This window comes from Palaemon carinicauda, chromosome 2 (genome assembly GCF_036898095.1).
Source record: "Palaemon carinicauda isolate YSFRI2023 chromosome 2, ASM3689809v2, whole genome shotgun sequence".
In the NCBI taxonomy this organism is placed as follows: Eukaryota; Metazoa; Arthropoda; class Malacostraca; order Decapoda; family Palaemonidae; genus Palaemon; species Palaemon carinicauda.
Window position 1 is genome coordinate 196,485,062 of NC_090726.1, and position 18,227 is coordinate 196,503,288.

The 18,227-nt window shown below is 43.9% G+C and overlaps 1 protein-coding gene across 2 annotated transcripts in view; it reads left to right on the forward strand.

Moving 5' to 3' along the window:
* LOC137629438 (mitochondrial mRNA pseudouridine synthase RPUSD3-like) overlaps positions 1–18,227 on the forward strand; it is a 71,513-nt gene that overhangs the window by 1,012 nt on the left and 52,274 nt on the right. The window contains exon 2 of one of the 2 annotated variants that reach the window (XM_068360729.1): positions 9,303–9,415. The exons of the other annotated variant lie outside the window; for it this stretch is intronic. The gene's annotated coding sequence lies outside the window, so the exon portion shown is untranslated. The remainder of the gene's footprint in view (positions 1–9,302; positions 9,416–18,227) is intronic. 2 annotated transcript variants of the gene reach the window in all.

An 18,227-nucleotide genomic window follows, 5' to 3' on the forward strand; every position in this document is an offset into this window, starting at 1 on the left:
CAATTCTAGACCCTGAGCTAGCACCAGTAAGCTCTGAAACCTCACATTCTCCTCAACCCAACTAAGAATGGTCATTTCCTTGATCATCCTCACTTGACTTTAACCCTTTTACCCCCAGGTGTTTTTTTTAAGCACATTTTGCAATATATATATTTTTTTAAAATGCTCTAACAGCTTTAATTTTCGTCATAGAGAGGTCAGGTTGGTCTCATTCTTTTGGAAAATGCCTGAAGTTTCTCATAAAGTTATCAAAAATATGCAAAAAAAAATGCAAATAGCAGTTTTTTGCAAGGACGTACCAGTACGTCTATGGGGGTAAAGGAATGAGTTTCGTGAAACGTACTAGTACGTCCATTGGGAGTAAAAGGGTTAACTGACTTAGAACACAGGGTTACTTTTTAGCGTATATCCGAGTATCAATGAACAGAGTACAGGTAAAGTTATACCAATAATTTTGCCGATTGTTTGTAGATCTGCGGACAATGCTCGGCTCTGGCATAGAAACGGGTATATGTGCATACGTGCTGAAACTCTAATTCTTATCCTCCCAATACTCCTCTCACTATAACACTCATGTATAATGTTTGTCGAAAACAAAGAGTTTCCTTGAACTAATTAATTTTAACTTATAACTCTTTTTTTTTATTGTTAGAATTGATCACCCTTGCAATCATCGTCTGAATTACCAATCAACATTTTCTTCATTACCTCGTAAGTTTTTTATTGCCAATCACCTGCCTTCACCGATATCTTCATATACTGTTTACTGTACAAAGTTCCTTCAATGCTTCTGTTTCGGTTGGATGTTTCTTTCCATTCCTGTTATATGGTCATTTTAAATATTTAACTTAGCCTGTGAATATATAATAGCTGACGTCTCCGGCGGCTCGACAGAAAAACACAAAAACTCGCGAGCGATCGCTATGAAGGTTGCGGGTGTGCCCACCAGCGCCAACTATCGGCCAGATACAAGGATCTCACCCTCAAGACGCTTTTCCTAGTGTGCTTGGCTTCGGCTAAAAGGGTCAGTGAAATTCATGCCTTCAGTAAGAACATCGGCTTTTCTACAGAAAAAGCCACATGTTCACTTCAACTTGGTTTCCTGGCCAAAAATGAACTGCCTTCTCGTCCTTGGCCTAAGTCCTTTGATATACCTTGCCTGTCAGAGATCGTAGGCAACGAACTTGAAAGGGTGCTGTGTCCAGTTAGAGCTCTTAAGTTCTACTTAGCTCGTACTAAGTCCTTATGAGGTGGATCTGAGGCATTATGGTGCTCGGTTAAGAAACCATCATTGCCTATGTCAAAGAATGCTTTGTCATATTTTATCAGATTTTTAATACGAGAGGCTCATTCTCACTTGAATGAAAAAGACCGATGCTTGCTTAAGGTTAAGACGCACGAAGTAAGAGCTATAGCAACTTCCGTGGCCTTCAAGCAAAATAGATCTCTGCAAAGTATTATGGACGCGACCTTTTGGAGAAGCAAGTCGGTATTCGCGTCATTTTACTTAAAAGATATCCAGACTCTTTACGAGGACTGCTACACACTGGGTCCATTCGTTGCAGCGAGTGCAGTAGTGGGTGAGGGTTCTACCACTACATTCCCTTAATTCCAATATCCTTTTAATCTGTCTCTTGAAATGTTTTTAATCTTGTTTTTGGGTTGTACGGAAGGCTAAGAAGCCTTTCGCATCCTGGTTGATTTGGCGGGTGGTCAAATGTCATTTCTTGAGAGCGCCCAGATTAGGGGTTTGATGAGGTCCTGTTGTATGGGTTGCAGCCCTTGATACTTCAGCCCCTGGGAGTCTTTCAGCATCCTAAGAGGATGGCTGGGCTTCGTGAGGAAGACAGACTAACAAGGCAGAGTAATCGTCTAAGTCAACTTCCTTACCAGGTACCTATATATATTTGGGTTTTGTTATGATATAACTGTCAAAAACTCTAAGCATGTACGCTGTAAACTTTATTAATTCTGGTCTCTACCCACCACCATGGGTGTGAATCAGCTATTATATATTCACCGGCTAAGTTAAATATTTAAAAATGATATTTTAATTATAAAATAAATTTTTGAATATACTTACCCGGTGAATATATAAATTAAAGGAGGTTGAGGGCATTGGTTACCCAGTTTTGGTCTGAGTCAAGGAATAAGAATGACTGGTTCTTTCCTTCATCCTCCCCTTTTCTGGGGGAAATCAGCATCCAAGGTCCTCTGCATAGCTGATCTCAATCAACTGCAGGTAAACCATTGTTCCCTTGTGTAACCTGGTATTGTGTCAATACTGTTACGTCCCTATACCTTGGCGAGGTGGTATTGTCAATGTCTTGGTTACCTCGGACGATTCCTATGACTCTGAAGAATCGTACCTTGACAGTCACATTGCTAGTGTCACAAACGCACAGCTTGTGTATGTCGCAGACCATGCATAGCAGGGTTTCAGCGAGGTGTAGGGTTTTCACCTACTATGTGCCAACACACACAGAGGGGAATCCCCGGGTCAAAACCACAACCCCAGGTTGGAAGGGACTTCCATCCTCCTAATGGGTGAGTTAACCCCTATAAATAGTGTTGGTTTGTATTTCAGTTATGGAACGAATAATAAATTTGGAAGTACTGTAATTTGTATTTTTCAATATTAAACTTACCCGATAATCATGTAGCTGTCAACTCCGTTGCCCGACAGAATTCTACGGGAGGGATACGCCAGCTATCACTATACTAGAAGGGGGTGTACTCACCAGCGCCACCTGTGGCCAGGTACTACAGTACTTGTTGTTGACGCCACCTCACTTTTTCCTCTGTCGTGCTTCCGGCAAGACGTTCTTGGATACGCTTATGATTTTGGAGTATTGTTCACGGTTTGGTGAAGTATTTCTCTAAAATTTGCAGCTATTCGCTATACTGGAAACTTCTATATTAGCTTAGCTAGCTTTTGGAATTAATTTGATTAATTATGGTGACGAAGAGAGTATGAACTCTCTTTCACCTTTAAATGGCCGACCCTTCCCTTAGACGGTAGTGTTGGTGTCTAAGAGAGTATAGACTCTCTTTCTTAATTTTGCTTAACAAAAGTTATAGATTTATTTTATATCTCTCCGCCTTTTATAGGCCTCTTCGATTAACTTCCTTTTTTATAAACTTATTAAAATTAATTTTTATATTTGTTTATATTCGACCTTTCCTAATAGTAGGCGGTCTTTTCTTGTACCGAAGTTAATTAACCTTGAGCCCGTCATTTCGGTTTTACCTGTTAACATATTATGCTATTTTAATGTTTTTGAAAGAATTTCTTTGATAGTCTCGTACTGTTTTCAAAGTTGAACTAACGTTTTGTTTTGTCTCTGCAGTTGTTGACGTTCAGAACGTTCAACTTGCGCTCTATCGTTACGATAGAGAGAGAATTTTCACGGTGTCACGTTGCAGTAAGAGTAACCGTTTCTAACGTTTTGTTCATTCTTTCTTAGCTTAATGGTTTTTATTCTAATAAAGGAACTTTTTATTTGGGAAATATTTCAGTTTTTTTCCTTTAACAATATGTTTTAACGATATATATGATTGGGCTCTTCTCTCAGGTTCTAAGTCAAGAGAGAGAGAGAGAGAGAGAGAGATAGAGACGGAGGGAGAGAGAGCTGGATAAACGTTTCGTTCAAGCGAGTAACGTTGTTATCGTTTTTGCTCTTCTCCCTAGTCTCTTTAGGGGAAGAAGGTAAACGTTTCTTGAGTTTATTCTTGTTCTCAAGCTTTATGCGGTGAGAGATTTTAAACGTAGTTTATTTGATCTAGTGTTTAGTCTCTTTCCAGCCACTGAATTATTTATCTTTCATTAGATTTTTCTGTTGCATTGTAATTCTGTTTTCGCAATTACTAACTTTTAAGGAAGGATAGAATTGCGTGTTTCAGGTACAAACCACTTAAAGTTTCGAGTTCAGTGAAATAAGTGCAAACAGAAATTCAAAGTGATAAGTGATTAGCGCAAAGTGTGTCAGTGTTGTGCGTGAGGGTACTTCTGTGTGTGCCAGTCGTCCTCCCAGTCCGGGACCTCTTGCAAGCTCCCAAGCCCAGGGGAGAAGCAATGTCGAAGGGCAAAAGGGTTCGGCAGGCCTTGATCGGCGCACAGAAGTATCCTCGGTGGTTGCGGGCGTGTCTTACAGAGACCGTCACTCCCACCCGCAGACGATTGAGCCCTTATTTTGCTCGTCTGCAGAAGAAATTTCGGGGAGAAAACGCTGGACTCAGGTCTCAAGACCTCTTAAACGTAAAGTCCAGACCTCTAGAGTTCAACAACCCGGATGCAGTCATTGAGTTAGCTCTGACTCTCCGCAGTCATCAGATGACTGCACACCTCCTAAGAGAGGTAAGGCGATGCCTCAACAGACCTCATCTTCTATTAAGGCTTTGCCTCAACAGACCTTATCGTCTGTTGATCCCAAGACGACTTTGCTGCAGTCCATGCAGTCGCAGCTTGCGGTCTTAATGCATGAGTTTCAGGCTGAGAAGGTTACACCTCCTCCTGCGATCGCTCCGCCTCACCGCAGTCCAGTCTGCCAGGCGTACGATGTTGAGGTTCCTCAGGATACCTTACCGCGTACTGAGTTGCCAGTTACCAGCGGTGTGCAGCAACCTCCGCCTTCCTTAAGGCAACCTCAGCAATGGGAGCAGGAATCTTATACCTTACTTCCTCCGCTTCCGCTTGCGGTTCCACCAGCGAGGCAACAATCTCTTGAGGTACGACAACCTCTTCCATCCATGAGGCAGCCACCTCAGCACTCGCTGCAGCGACCTCAACCCTCCTCAAGGCGAGAGCCTCAACTCCTTAGGCTAGCACCTCAGGAACCTCAACTCGCGAGACAAGAACTGCGTTCTGCGCAGCCGCTACCTCAACTCTCGCAGCTCACACCTCAGGAACCTCAACTCGTTCCTCAGGAACCTGCTACTGCGCATCCGCAACCCTTACAGCAAGCGCAACTCTTGAGGCAGCAACCTCATGCTATGAGTCAGCCACCTCAACGCATGCATCTGCCACTTTCTCCTCAACTTGAGCCTCTTCCCATTTAACTTGGAAATAACAAATGGCAATAATAACACCTCATTACTTTCATAACTTGCATTTGTAATCATACATGTATGCCTACACAAACATTATGATAATGGAGGTTATTTGTATTTCTTAATATAAAAATATATATGTATTCCTTGCAATATATTTTTAACAAAATCACAAAATATGGCAAAATATCTTCAAATCAAAAATGAATCATGAGTTATGAATGTAAGGTAAATATTATGTTGATATTAAAACCCCATGCAAGCATGCATGAAGTAGTGCAGTGTTGCCAGCAGGGCGAGTTTCCCTTTCCTGAGGTGAAATAGATTATAGTACATTTAGTGCAGCTTAATTCTACGATTATCATGCCGGCTATCAAATTCATCAACAAAACAGTCTAAATCGATTCCCTCGGCACGTGCACTTTCAATGGACAGTAATGCGATATTACTCACTCTAGCACTGGTCATGGAATTTCTGAGAAATGTTACACGCCATGCAACACGCTCTGCTTACCTTACAGCATGCTCTACATACAGCATGCTCTGCATACAGCATGCTCTGCATACCTTACCGCATGCTTCTCAGTCACACATCTTTGGTTGTTGCCAACTCACTAGACTGTCAAGCAGTTTCATAACGTTGCCTTCTAGTCTGCTGCTTTTGCACCAGTGAAACCCTCACTGAGAGAACTTAGCTTTTCTCGGATATGGTCCCTGTAGATGAGAAAGTGCTTTTCTCCCTCCTTCTGATATTCCCTTGAGGACTCTGTCATTTGGAGAGGAGCCTTTAGCTGCGTAGCCTCCTTTGGACTTTTATTTAAGCATAACATGCTTCCAGGGAAGGTATGGTTCCACTTCAGTCGCTAATCCCGTCTGTTACCACACCTGCTCCCATAGACCTTGAGCTGTGTTGCAAGACATGCAGTCCAAGCTTAGTCCTTGTTAGAGGATTTTTTGTTTACGGAGTCAGTGTGTCACTGGGAAGACGTTCAACAACCAGCAGAAGTGACTTGTTGTGACGCAGTGCGGCAACCTCAGCAACCCGATAAGGAGTTGTCTGTACGACCTAGACAGTCTAGACAGCTTCGGGTTGTCACTGTACTTCCTCGCTTCCCCATGGTTGACAGTTCACAGACTGTGCAGCAGTACCATGATCTTGTGTCCGGCTCCGTCAGACGACTGGCTTTTAAGGGCTCCCACAAGTCGTCGCTGTCTGGAGATTCTCAAATGGACTATGGATCTGACCAAGGAACTGGGCCTCCTGGTCAATTTTGAGGAGTCTCAGCTCGTCCCATCCCAGACCATTGTCTCCCTGGGTATGGATCTTCAGAGTCGAGCTTTTCGGGCTTTTCCGTCGGCCCCAAGGATCTTCCAAGCCCTAGAATGCATCCAGAGCATGCTGAGAAGGAACCGATGCTCAGTCAGGTAGTGGATGAGTCTAACAGGGACACTTTCATCGCTGGCCCTGTTCATCGTGTTAGGGAGACTCCACCTCCCCCCCCTTCAGTATCATCTAGCTGCTCACTGGATAAAGGACATGACGCTAGAGACGGTCTCAGTTCCTGTTTCCGAAGAGAGGAGGTCTTCTCTCGCGTGGTGTAAGAACAGCTTTCTTCTCAAGGAAGTCTACCTTTGGCTGTTCAGAAACCCGACCGCCGTCTCCTCTCGGACGCATCAGACACGGGCTGGGGTGCGACTTTGGACGGACAAGAATGCTCGGGAACATGGAATCAGGAGCAAAGGACACTTCACATCAATTGCAAGGAGTTGTTGGCGGTTTTTCTGGCCTTGATAAACTTCAAGTCCCTCCAGCTTAACAAAGTGGTGGAGGTGGACTCTGACAACACCACAGCCCTGGCTTACATCTTCAAGCAGGGAGGGACTCTTTCGTGGAAGTTGTTCTAGATCGCAAGGGACCTCCTCATCTGGTCTAAAGATCGAAAGCTCACGCTGGTAACGAGGTTCATTCAGGGCGGTATGAATGTCATGGCAGATCACCTCAGCCGGAAGGGTCAGGTCATCCCCACAGAGTGGACCCTTCACAAGAATGTTTGCAGCAGACTTTGGGCCCTGTGGGGTCAGCCAACCATAGATCTGTTCGCTACCTCGATGACCTAGAGACTCCTGTTGTATTGTTCTCCGATTCCAGACCCAGCAGCAGTTCACGTGGATGCTTTTCTGCTGGATTGGTTCCATCTCGACCTGTATGCATTCCCGCCGTTCAAGATTGTCAACAGGGTACTTCAGAAGTTCTCCTCTCGCAAAGGGACACGGCTGACGTTGGTTGGCTCCGCTCTGGCCCGCGAGAGAATGGTTCTTAGAGGTACTGCAATGGCTGGTCGACATTCCCAGGACTCTTCCTCTAGGAGTGAACCTTCTACGTCTACCTCACGTAAAGAAGGTACACCCAATCCTCCACGCTCTTCGTCTGACTGCCTTCAGCCTTTCGAAAGACTCTCAAGAGCTAGGGGCTTTTCGAAGGAGGCAGCCAGAGCGATTGGCAAAGCAAGGAGAACATCCACTCTCAGAATCTATCAGTCTCAAGGGGAAGTCTTCCGTAGCTGGTACAAGACCAATGCAGTTTCCTCAACCAGTACCACTGTAACCCAGATTGCTGACTTCCTGTTATATCTAAGGAAAGTAAGATCCCTTTTAGCTCCTACGATCAAGGGTTACAGAAGTATGTTGACAGCGGTTTTCCGCCACAGAGGCTTGGATCTTTCCACCAACAAAGATCTACAGGACCTCCCTAGGTCTTTTGAGACCTCAAAGGAACGTCGGTTGTCCACTCCAGGCTGGAATCTAGACGTGGTCCTAAGGTTCCTTATGTCATCAAGATTTGAACCTCTCCAATCAGCCTCTTTTTAGGACCTCACATTAAAAACTCTTTTCCTCGTGTGCTTGACAACAGCTAAAAGAGTAAGTGAGATCCACGCCTTCAGCAGGATCATTGTTTTCACATCTGAAACGGCTACATGTTCCTTGCAGCTTGGTTTTTGCTAAACGAGCTTCCTTCACGTCCTTGGCCTAAGTCGTTCGAGATCCCAAGCCTGTCCAACTTGGTGGGGAATGAACTGGAGAGAGTACTTTGCCCAGTTAGAGCTCTTAGGTACTATCTAAAAAGGTCTTAACCTTTACGAGGACAATCAGAAGCCTTATGGTGTGCTATCAAGAAACCTTCTTTTCCAAGTTCTAAGAACTCAGTTTCTTACTATTCAGGCTTCTGATTAGGGAAGCACATTCTCATCTGAAGGAAGAAGACCTTGCTTTGCTGAAGGTAAGGACACATGAAGTGAGAGCTGTGGCTACTTCAGTGGCCTTCAAACAGAGCCATTCTCTGCAAAGTGTTATGGATGCAACCTATTGGAGAAGCAAGTCAGTGTTCGCATCATTCTATCTCAAAGATGTCCAGTCTCTTTACGAGTACTGCTACACCCTGGGACCATTCGTAGCAACGAATGCAGTAGTAGGCGAGGGCTCAGCCACTACATTCCCATAATCCCATAACCTTTTAACCTTTCTCTTGAATACTTTTTATGGGTTGTACGGTCGGCTAAGAAGCCTTCCACATCCTTGTTGATTTGGCGGGTGGTCAATTTGTTCTTGAGAAGCGCCTAGGTTAAAGGTTGTGTAGAGGTCCTTTAGTATGGGTTGCAGCCCTGTATACTTTAGCACCTTTGAGTTGATTCAGCCTTCCAAGAGGAACGCTGCACTCAGTAAGGAAGACGATCTTATTAAAGGCAGAGTAACGGTTCAAGTCGACTTCCTTACCAGGTACTTATTATTTCATTGTTATTGTGGATAACTGATTATATGAAATACGGGATACTTAGCTATCCTTTAGTCTTGTACAGTGGTTTTTCACCCACCCCCCTGGGTGTGAATCAGTTACATGATTATCGGGTAAGTTTAATATTGAAAAATGTTATTTTCATTAGTAAAATAAATTTTTGAATATACTTACCCGATAATCATGATTTAATTGACCCACCCTTCCTCCCCATAGAGAACCAGTGGACCGAGGAAAAAGTGAGGTGGCGTCAACAACAAGTACTGTAGTACCTGGCCACAGGTGGCGCTGGTGAGTACACCCCCTTCTAGTATAGTGATAGCTGGCGTATCCCTCCCGTAGAATTCTGTCGGGCAACGGAGTTGACAGCTACATGATTATCGGGTAAGTATATTCAAAAATTTATTTTACTAATGAAAATAACATTTTTCCTAACATTACAAACCTATAGCTATTTATACAGATTGGGCCGTCAGCACCGGTCCCCCTTGAAGTCCTACCTCCAGCAAAGTGTGTTACAGTCACAAGTGTGTGAGAGGGGTAGCTACTACCCCCCACCCCACCTCTTACTAACGGGTAGGTAGTTGACTCTGGCTGAAATTCTAATGGTACGTTTTTCAGCTTCACTGAATGTAATACTCTTATAAATAGCTACAGGTTTGTATTGTTGGGAAAATACAAATTACTTCCAAATTTGTAATTTTTTATTTGATGGCAGTAATTCATGTCAGAGGCTCAAAATGCTTTAATAACTTTACAGACACTAGAAAGCTTAATATTGAATCCTAGTTGAAATCAATTTTCCAAAGATGATATGCATTCAGATCACAACTAGGGCAGAAATACAATATACTGTATACAGTATTGAATTAGGTATTGAATGCCTGAGCAATCGCTCGGGCATTCATTGGTTCAGTACTAGGTTCATAATTGATTGAAATTGGCTTAGTATAAAGAAAATGTGAGAGATTGCTAGCAATTAGCCACAGGATAGTTAGAAGTCCCTAGTAAGCTCGTTGATGATAGGTTTTCCTGCTTCTGTAATTAATTCACTTTGTGTTCTTAGATGGCCGTAATGCCTTTTCAACTACAGTACCGTATTTCCCGTGTCATAAGACGCAACAAGTGGTAAGACGCATTCTTAAATTAGCAAAGCATTTTTTTGGGGGAAAAAGTTGAGGATTTTAAAAATTATCTTAGCAGTAATTTCTAGTCAGCGACTGTAGCGTGACATTTGTTTTGACATAGTAACTTTTCATATTTTGGTTGAATTATGAAATGTTCAAGTTAATGTTAATTAGCTGCACACCGATTATCTCAATTTTATTACATATTTATAGAAGATACACTACCACTAAACAAGTTGAAGTTGCCACCACAACTACACGTTTAGTGTTTGGTGTTTCAACTTCAAGTGTTGTTTACATGAAAGTAGTGTTGCCAAATGTTCTTAATCAAAATTTAGTAAAGAAGTAAAATTCTAGGTTCTCAAAATCCCCTATACTTCTGTTTCCTAGTGTTAAGACCCAGGGTGATGGGGGGGGGGCATTCTTCAGGAAAATAAGGTGCGGCTTATGACACGAAAAATACGGTATATTCTTCCCGGGGCTCTTTTAATGTCTTCAGTTGTGTTCCCTCCATGTATTATGGCAGTATTTTCAGTTTATGTTAATTTTGCTTAATTCACAAGATTCTCAAAATATTACCGCCATTATTTGAGAAAAGTCTTCAACTTGATTACTGTATGCCCTTTTAGTTAGAGTTTTTTATTTACTATTGTATGTACATAATTATATGATAATCAGTTAAAAATTTACATCTTACGTAAATATGTAGTGCATCACTTTGTTTATGATATAGGAAATGGTTAGTTTAAAGTGAGGGTATTCTGTTATCATTAGTTCAGAATTAAAAAGTACAGTGCACATATTTGTTCCGTAACTGAAATACAAACCACGCTATTTGATATGGGTTATTACTTTCGCGTAGCTGAAATGACGAGCCATTAGAATTTTAACAAGGGTTTACTACCCCCATCGCTAGTTAGCGGGGGGTAGGGAGGGGTATCTTGCTTACCCTCCCCCCCCCCACACACACACCTGTGTGATGAGCTCTCTTTACTTTTGGCTCGGGTGGTGAGCGGATGTGTCCGCTTTCACCCTCGCTTTTTGAGAGCCATTAATGCTTTTTGTCTTTTTACTTAATTTTTCTTATACTGTACTTGTAATATATATATAAACATTCTTTATATTTATGTATATATTTTTGTGTATAGAAATTTAGTAGAATTTCAGTGTTTGTGCTTTGTGGTAGTGTACGACAACGACACCGGTAGTGCTAGGCCACCACGGTTTCTCGTCATGGGGCGCGGCCTCTCCCTCTTGGTCCTTCGGTCGTTTCCTTCGGCTTTCCATTAATTCGTCCGCCGTGGGGAATCGTCATCGCTGGACTTTCTTCATTCATCTTTTATCTTCGCTGTTCCTCCTTTCCTACGGGGAACTTGGATTCTCAGCGAAGGGAATGTGGGAGTTTAGTTTGACTACGTTCTCTCTCTCTCTACTCGAGGTCGTTCACCCTTTACTACTACTACGTACTATTAAGGAAACTTCTTCTCCGTTGCGGGCTGAGTTGCTTTTCCGTTTTATTTGCCTCAATTATTTTTAATGAAATCTAATTGTATTTTTAACTTTTCAGTTTCTGGGGAACGCTTCCCTTCGGGGGTCAGTGGTTCTTACTATTTGTGAACATTCAAAAATTAGTTACATAATTATAATTGTTATTTTTCAATATTAAACTTAGCCGGTGATCATATAAGCTGCAACTCTGTTGCTCGACAGAAAAACCTACGGTCAAAATACGCCAGCGATCGCTATGCAGGTGGGGGTGTACATCAACAGCGCCATCTGTCGAGCAGGTACTTAGTACTCCAAGTAAACAAAGAACCAATTTTCTCTCTGTCGGGCTACCGGCAAGACCTACTAATACGCTGTTACTAACTGGATTTGTTTTCACAACTATTTGGTGAAGTACACTATTCTAGTTTTGAGCTTTCGCTATGCAGGTGTTTTATCTTCATCTCAAAACTTGAACTCGTTTTGGATAGATTTAATTATGGTGACAAAGAGAGTATGGACTCTCTTTCACTTTTAAATGGCCGACCCTTCCCTTAGACGGAAGTGTGTTTAGGTTTTTAGTAATTTTGCTTAACACGTTATAGATCTATATATTTTATATCTCTCCGCCTTTATTAGGCCTCTTTGATTAACTTTCCATTTATTATAAACATATAAAAATAAATTCTTATGTTTTGTTATATGCGACCTTTCCTGATAGTAGGCGGTCCTAACTTGGAACCGAAGTTAATCAATGTTGAGCCCGTTATATCGTATTTAGCCTTTAAAGAATTTAAAACTTTTTAAATTTAATGTTTTATGAAAGAATTTCTTTGATAGTCTTCGTACTGTTTTCAAAGATGAACTAACGTTTAGTTTTTTAGACTACGCAGTTGTTGACGTTCAGGACGTTCAACATGCGCTCTATCGTTACGATAGAGAGAGAGTGTATCACGGTTTCACTTTGCAGTAAGAGTAAATCGATTCTATCGTTTCGTTCATTCTTTCTTAGCTTAAATGTTTTAAATTCTAAATTAAAGGAACTTTTTATTTGGAAAACCTTTCAGTTTTTTCCTTTAGTCAAATAACATGTTATTTTGACGATATATAATTGGGCTCTTCTCTTAGGTGCGAAATCAAGAGAGAAAGAGAGAGAGAGATAGAGACGGAGGGAGAGAGAGGAGAGAAAACGTTCCGTTCAAGCGGGTAACGTTGTTCTCGTGTTACTCTCCTCCCTAGTCGCTGTACGGGGAAGAAGGTAAAACGTTTCTAGGGTTTTATTCTTGTCCCCAGGCTATGTGCGGTGAGAGATTGTAAACGTAGTTTATTTGAACTAGTGTTTAGTCTCTTTCCCAGCCACTGAATTTGTTATCTTTATATATGTTTTCTGTTTTTTGCTAGTATTAATGAGCTGCATTATACGACTGATTTCGCAATTACTACCTTTTAATGAAGGGTAGAATTGCGTGTTTCAGGTAGAAATCAGTAAAAGTTTCGATTTCAGTGAAATAAGTGCAAAACAGAAAATCGAAGTGATAAAGTGATATGCGCAAAGTGTTACAGTGTTGCGTCCGAGGGTTCGTCTGTTCGTGCCTGTCGTTCACCTAGTCCGGGACCTCTTGCAAGCTCCCAAGCCCAGGGGAGAAGTAATGTCGAACGACTTATGGGTTCCTCAGGCCTTGATCAACGAACAGACGTTTCCCTCCGTGGTTTCGGGCGTATCTACCCAAGATCGCCCCACCCACACAAAGACGAGAGAGCCCATTTATTTCTCGTCTGCGGAAGAGGTTTCTCGTAAGAAACCATGGACCAAGGTCTCGCAGCTTATTAAGCGCAAGTCGGTCCCTTCCGCGCAAGTCCAACGGCCCAGTTGTAGCCACTGGGTCAGTTTGGACTCGCTGCAGTCTTCCGACGACTGCTCACCTCCTAAGAGAGGCAAAGCGGTACCGCATCAGGCAGTCACACCGTCTGTTGCCGCACCTGCTCCTGTAGACCCTAAGTGGTCTTTGCTGCAGACCATGCAGTCTCAGTTAACGTCATTGATGCGGGACTTTCGTGCGGAGAAGGTTGACACTGCACCAACCTCTAGCCTACAACCAACACGGTTGTGCGTCCTGTGGACGCTGAGGCGACCTTCTGCCGCACTCCAGCTGAGAGAGTCCCGCCACCCATGCATTCCAGTGTACCCTGCCAGCCGCATGTTGACGTTCAGTAACGCACGGAACCTTCCGTTGACGTTCGCGAGGTACAACAACAGTCTAAGTTGATTTGTTTTGACGCGGTGCGTCAACCTCCGCATTCTAGAGTTGTTTTGACTGCTCAGTATAGACAGTCAAAGCAATCTCGAGTGAACACTGTATGTCCTCACGCACCTGTTGTGGTTGACAGTTCAGTTGTTGATAGTTCACAGACTGTCAAGCAGTTACATGACTTTGCCTTCTGGTCTGCTACTAATGCACCAGTGAGAGACTCTCTGAGATAACCTAGCTTTTATCGGACAAGGTTCCTGTAGATGAGAAAGTGCTGTTCTCCCTCCTACTGATATTCCCTTGAGGACTCTGTCATTTGGAGAGGAGCCTTAAGCTGCTTAGCCTCCTATGGACTTTAATTAAATCATGATGATTTTTTTTAAGGATCTTCGTCCGGATCTTGTAACTGCTGCTCCTCATTCGCCTAAACGTCAGAACTTACACTAGGCCTAGCTACTTCGAAGCCATTGTTTTTAAGCTAGTGCTCTCTCGCTCTCCTAGAGAGCGTTACGTTGGCTAGGCGACTGGTTTTTGCACCAGGAGGAGTTTTAGGGATACAGCCTTTGATTTCCCTTCTTTTAAACTGGCTTATAGAGCGAGAGTCTGATAGGACACGAGAGAAGTTCTCGGCTTGGGAGTTCATGCCTCTGCCCAGATAGACTTCTCATTTCTGGTAGTCTCGCCCTGGCGCCTAGCCAGGAGACGCTCCAAGTTGTTTACAGGACAACTTCTCAGCTTTTGTCAAGCCTTTGAAGTTTTGCTGTACTATTATGTCACACACAACTAGGCTTTCAGGGATGGTAAACGGTTCCGCCTCAGTCGCTAACCCCGTCTGTTGCCACACTTGCTCCCGTAGACCCTAAATGGGCTTTGCTGCAAGCCATGCAGTCCAAGCTTGCGTCCTTGATAGAGGACTTAAATGCCGAGAAGAACCTTCTGGCCAACAACCTTCCAACCGGTCGGTTGTGCGCCCTGTTGACGCTGAGGTAACCTACTCGCGTCTGCCAGTTGAGGTGGTTCCTCCTTCTGGCCAACAACCTTCCAACCGGTCGGTTGTGCGCCCTGTTGACGCTGAGGTAACCTACTCGCGTCTGCCAGTTGAGGTGGTTCCTCCTTCTGGCCAACAACCTTCCAACAGGTCGGTTGTGCGCCCTGTTGACGCTGAGGTAACCTGCTCGCGTCTGCCAGTTGAGGTGGTTCCTCCACCGATGCGACCCAGTGTGGGTTGCCAGTCGCACGTTGACGTTAAGCGACGCTCGGAGGTGGTTGTTGACGTTCAGGACGTTCAACAACCAGCAGAGGTGACTTGTTGTGACGCAGTGCGTCAACCTCAGCAACCCGGTAGGGTGTTGACTGCACAACCCAGACAGTCTAGACAGTTTCGGGTTGACGCTGTACTTCCTCGCGCACCCATGGTTGTTGACAGTTCACAGACTGTGCAGCAGTGCCATGATTTTGCGTCCGGCTTCGTCACGCATCCACCAGTGCGACCGGATTCAGCGAGTCAGACGTTGCCCACTCCGTTGCCGTTTCCTCATCAGTTTCAGATGAGGAACCCTCTGATGAGGACGTTGCTGAACGAGACGATCAGCCCCCAGCCCTGCTATCCATCCAGAAGATGCTGAAGAAGGAACGCTGCCCAGTCAGGCTGTGGATGAGTCTGGTAGGGACACTGTCATCCGTGGATCAATTTGTGTCACTAGGAAGACTACACCTCCGTCCTCTTCTATACCATCTAGCTTTTCACTGGAAAAAGGACAAGACGCTAGAAGCGGTCTCGATCCCGGTTTCCGGAAAGATAAAGTCTTGTCTGACTTGGTGAAAGGACTATATCAACCTTAGAGAGGGTCTTCCCCTGACTGTTCAGACTCCCAACCACGTTCTCTTCTCGGACGCATCGGACGTAGGCTGGGGTGCGACATTAGACGGTAGGGAATGCTCGGGATTATGGAACTCTAGTCAAAGGACAATGCATTTCAACTGCAAAGAGCTACTGGTATACGTCTGACCTGGAAAAGCTTCAGGTCTCTCCTTCAAGGCAAAGTGGTGGAGGTGAACTCGGACAACACCACGGCTTTGGCGTACATCTCCAAGCATGGAGGGACCTACTCTCTGACATTTACGAGATCGCAAGGGACCTCCTCACCTGGTCAAAAGGTCTAGACAGATCACTAGTAACGAGGTTCCTCCAAGGCAACTTGAATGTCATGGCAGATTGTCTCAGTCGGAAGGGACAAATAATTCCAACAGAATGGACCCTCCACAAGGATGTATGCAAGAGACTTTGAGCCACCTGGGGCCAGCCAACCATAGATCTCTTCGCAACCTCGATGACCAAGAGGCTCCCAATCTATTGCTCACCAATCCCGGACCCAGCAGCAGTTCATATAGATGCCTTTCTCCTAGATTGGTCACATCTAGATCTATATGCATTCCCTCCGTTCAAGATTGTCAACAAGGTACTGCAGAAGTTCGCCTCTCACGAAGGGACAAGGTTGACGCTAGTTGCTTCCCTCTGGCCCGCGAGAGAATGGTTCACCGAGGTACTTCGATGGCTAGTAGACGTTCCCAGAACACTTCCCCTAAGGGTGGACCTTCTACGTCAGCCACGCGTAAAGAAGGTTCTCCAAAGCCTCCACGCTCTTCGTCTGACTGCCTTCAGACTATCGAAAGACTCTCGAGAGCTAGAGGCTTTTCGAAGGAGGCAGCCAGAGCGATTGCTAGAGCAAGGAGAACATCCACCCTTAGAGTCTACCAATCGAAGTGGGAAATCTTCCGAAACTGGTGCAAGTCAGTATCCGTATCCTCGACCAGTACCTCTGTAACTCAAATAGCTGACTTTCTCTTATATCTGAGGAAAGAACGATCTCTTTCAGCTCCCACTATCAAGGGTTACAGAAGCATGTTGGCATCAGTCTTCCGTCACAGAGGCTTAGATCTTTCCAACAATAAAGATCTACAGGACCTCCTTAAGTCTTTTGAGACCACGAAGGAGCGTCGTTTGGTTACACCTGGTTGGAATTTAGACGTGGTACTAAGATTCCTTATGTCAGACAGGTTCGAACCGCTACAATCAGCCTCCCTGAAAGATCTCACCTTAAAGACACTTTTCCTGGTATGCTTAGCCACAGCTAAAAGAGTCAGTGAGATTCATGCCTTCAGCAAGAACATCGGATTCTCATCCGAAACGGCTACATGTTCTACAACTTGGTTTTCTAGCCAAACACGAGCTGCCTTCTCGGCCTTGACCAATATCGTTCGATATTCCAACTTATCGTATGGTTGGAAATGAACTAGAAAGAGTCTTATGTCCTGTAAGAGCTCTTAAGTTCTATTTAAAAACCTTTACGAGGCCCGTCTGAAGCTTTATGGTGTTCAGTTAAGAATCCATCTTTGCCTATGTCAAAGAATGCTTTATCCTATTTTATCAGACTGTTAATACGAGAAGCTCATTCCCATCTGAATGAGGAAGACCAAGCTTTGCTGAAGGTAAGGACACACGAAGTTAGAGCTGTCGCAACTTCCGTGGCCTTTAAACAAAATAGATCTCTGCAAAGTATAATCGACGCAACCTATTGGAAAAGCAAATCAGTGTTCGCGTCTTTTTATCTTAAGAATGTCCAGTCTCTTTACGAGAACTGCTACACTCTGGGACCATTCGTAGCAACGAGTGCAGTAGTGGGTGAGGGCTCAACCACTACAATTCCCTAATTCCATAACCTTTTTAATCTTTCTCTTGAAATGTTTTATTATTGTTTTTGGGTTGTCCGGAAGGCTAAGAAGCCTTTCGCATCCTACTTGATTTGGCGGGTGGTCAAAGTCATTTCTTGAGAAGCGCCTAGATTAGAGGTTTTGATGAGGTCCTGTTGTATGGGTTGCAACCCTTGATACTTCAGATCCTAGGGGTCGCTCAGCATCCTAAGAGGATCGCGAGGCTCCGTAAGGAAGACGTACTTAAAAAGGCAGAGTAATTGTTCAAGTCGACTTCCTTACCAGGTACTTATTTATTTTATGTTTGTTATTTTGAATAACTGCTAAAATGAAATACAAAATACTTAGCTCATAATAATGTAAACATGTAATGCTGGTCTCTACCCACCCCCTGGGTGTGAATCAGCTTATATGATCACCGGCTAAGTTTGATATTGAAAAATGTTATTTTTATTAATAAAATAAATTTTTTAATATACTTACCCGGTGATCATATATTAAAGGACCCTCCCTTCCTCCCCAATAGAGACCCAGTGGACCGAGGAGAAAATTGGTTCTTTGTTTACTTGGAGTACTAAGTACCTGCTCGACAGATGGCGCTGTTGAAGTACACCCCCACCTGCATAGCGATCGCTGGCGTATTTTGACCGTAGGTTTTTCTGTCGAGCAAGAGAGTTGCAGCTTATATGATCACCGGGTAAGTATATTCAAAAATTTATTTTATTAATAAAAATAACATAATTCTGTTTTTTGTTAAAGTTCTCCGCCCTCCCCCTTCTCCCGTGAATGTCTGTGGGGGAAGAGGGCGCATACTTA